Raw genomic sequence first — 2422 nt, forward strand, 5'->3', positions numbered from 1 at the left:
TATCTGGATTTTTAACCTCGCTATATATTGTGGTCCTATGGTCCTGACGGCTGAGATTCTAGGCAGGAAATGTTTTTCTTCTGTGTTCAGCTGTCCCCCAATTTGACCTGAGGTCTTATGCAGTCCTAGACAAAGACTGGGTTAAGGAACATAATGTCTTAATAGTGCCGTAACATTGGGTTAAGAAACATAGTGTCTTTTTCGCTGGAAGTATCTCCTGAGCTATCCCCCTGTTTGGTTGTTAAATCCCTTCATAAACCCTGGTCAAGCTGGTTTATTTTGAACCCAAAAATATCCTACTAAAAGGGAAGAGAGGAAGTGGAAAGTCTTAAAAGCATTAGAAAATACATAGCCTCAAACATGACATATAGAGCCACAGATATTTGAGATATCCACCTCATATTGAAGTCTCTGACCCTGTGTGGACATAAAGGCAATCTGTATTTTATATTATGCTTTCCTACCCATGACATGCCTGCTTTTATTCAAATGGGCAGAGATAAAAACTTTTCAGTTCTCCACGCTGCATAAATTTGAGCAGAATTTTCTTACAATAGGTGATCTTCAGTTTTGCAAACTAGATGAACTAGACTGCTTAATAAAAGGAACTTTATGTATTGATTCTGTTGGATTCAATGGACAGTCCCAGTGCTATTACTTTGAAAACCCAGCTAATTCTGAAAAATGTCAGAAGTTGTTCTTCATTCTGAAAAATGCATATCCTCTTCTTCTGGCGAGTATTGGATCTGGGGTTAGCATCTTGGCAGTATATTCCAGAGATTATTATGTGTGTTACTGTTACCAGTCTTAGGAGAGGAACCTTTTTTGGTTTTTCCTGTCTTCTGACTGGCTGCACCACTTTTGAAGAGGCTCTTTAAATGCCATCCCATGGCGATAGTACCAAGATAGATAAACTAGTGTAAGGCATTTTTGGAGGGGACTATGAGAGCTTTTCATTGCCAAACTAGGCTGTAGCCTGTAGTTTTGGAAACATTATGACCAAGTAGAAAAAAGAGGCTGTCAGCAAAGAAGACCTGGCCAGAGCAATTTTAATCACTGTCCCCAAGAACACTGTTCAAGCATGGACCTGTTTTATTTTTTTATTTTGTAAATTAATACCATTTCCATGAGACTTCTTGTGTATTCCTTGGATCATTGTTTCAAGAAGCAGATGAAAGCACTTTTTTTCAGAGCATGAAGGTTATTTTGAAGCAATGGTTGCTCTCCTAGGCTATTGAAATTATTCTGATCTGAGCCTTCCACACCCATAACAGAATATTCAGATTTTTTTTCCCTTAAAAAATAAAAGAGTTGTATTCCATTGGCTTTCATCATAACAGACCATGATCTGAATCAAAGTGAGTGAAAGGACAGATGTATTAAGTTTCTAAAGAAATCTCAAGTTATACCAAGAGAAACCTCTAAGAGAAATGAAACTCTGCCTATTTTACTGAGTATCCCTTGTTTAAATTCATTCATTAAAGTCACATTAGGTCTATCATGTGGGAAATGGTGTCACTGACTGAAGCTTCTTCGGGGAGCTGGTCTGTCTTTGGCAAGCAGTGGTTCAGTGTCTCATCCAGAATGTTAAAAGTCAGTCACCTCATCTATATTCTCATGTAATTATAACTTTTGTAAATATGCTCTTGGGAGTCTTTTCTCCCCATGTTATTTACTGAAGCGTTGTTTTTCAGGCTTTTGTGTTGATGAGAATGTCAAAGCATAACTGTGATATATAACATGTATCTTTTTTTAAAAGCATTTCATTCTGAAAGGTTCTGTGTAGTCAATCCTAAGGGTTTAATGGGTTGTACACAATTTTACTCAACTTTAAAAACTAGTATGTTTTAAAGAAGCAATTTGTCAGATTACGTTATAATTTCTTAATCTTGGCCTAAGGTATTTTTTGAAAGGATTTCCTCTTAAGAGTGGCATTATTTCCTTCCCTTCTTGTAGATTGTATTATTGAGACACCTTAGGCCCTATGTGTGTAATTTGTATAGTTTATATGTGAATGAACTAGTGGATAAAGCATTGTCTGGTGTAGACTTAATTTCAGTTATCAAAAAATACAGGCAACTAATAAAATAGACAAGTTGTCAAGAGGTGGGAACTTGTTGACTATTTCAGATTCAGTAGAAAATTAATTGGAGGCTTCATTTTAAATTCACAAAACACAAGTATAATATCCTCAGAGAAATAATTTCTGTAAGCTATGGAAAATGCTTGCTTTGCTATTCTTTGGAGAATGATAGCAATCAGAAGAAAAATTCTTTTAGTGTCTGATGGGAAAAAATCTTAAATCACATTTGAAACTGCAAATTTATATAAAGTTTTGGTGGGTGTAAATAAGCTAATTAGCTCAAACACTGGATTTTCTGAAATTACCGGATCAGAATTTTTATTTTTCCCCCCAAACTTA

General features: G+C 35.8%; 1 pseudogene; it reads left to right on the forward strand.

Annotated features, from left to right (window-relative positions):
- Positions 1 to 257: 257 nt before the first annotated feature.
- On the forward strand, positions 258 to 1238 carry LOC118846847 (annotated as a pseudogene).
- The last annotated feature ends 1184 nt before the right edge of the window (positions 1239 to 2422 follow it).

Source organism: Trichosurus vulpecula, chromosome 4 (assembly GCF_011100635.1).
Source record: "Trichosurus vulpecula isolate mTriVul1 chromosome 4, mTriVul1.pri, whole genome shotgun sequence".
NCBI lineage: Eukaryota > Metazoa > Chordata > Mammalia > Diprotodontia > Phalangeridae > Trichosurus > Trichosurus vulpecula.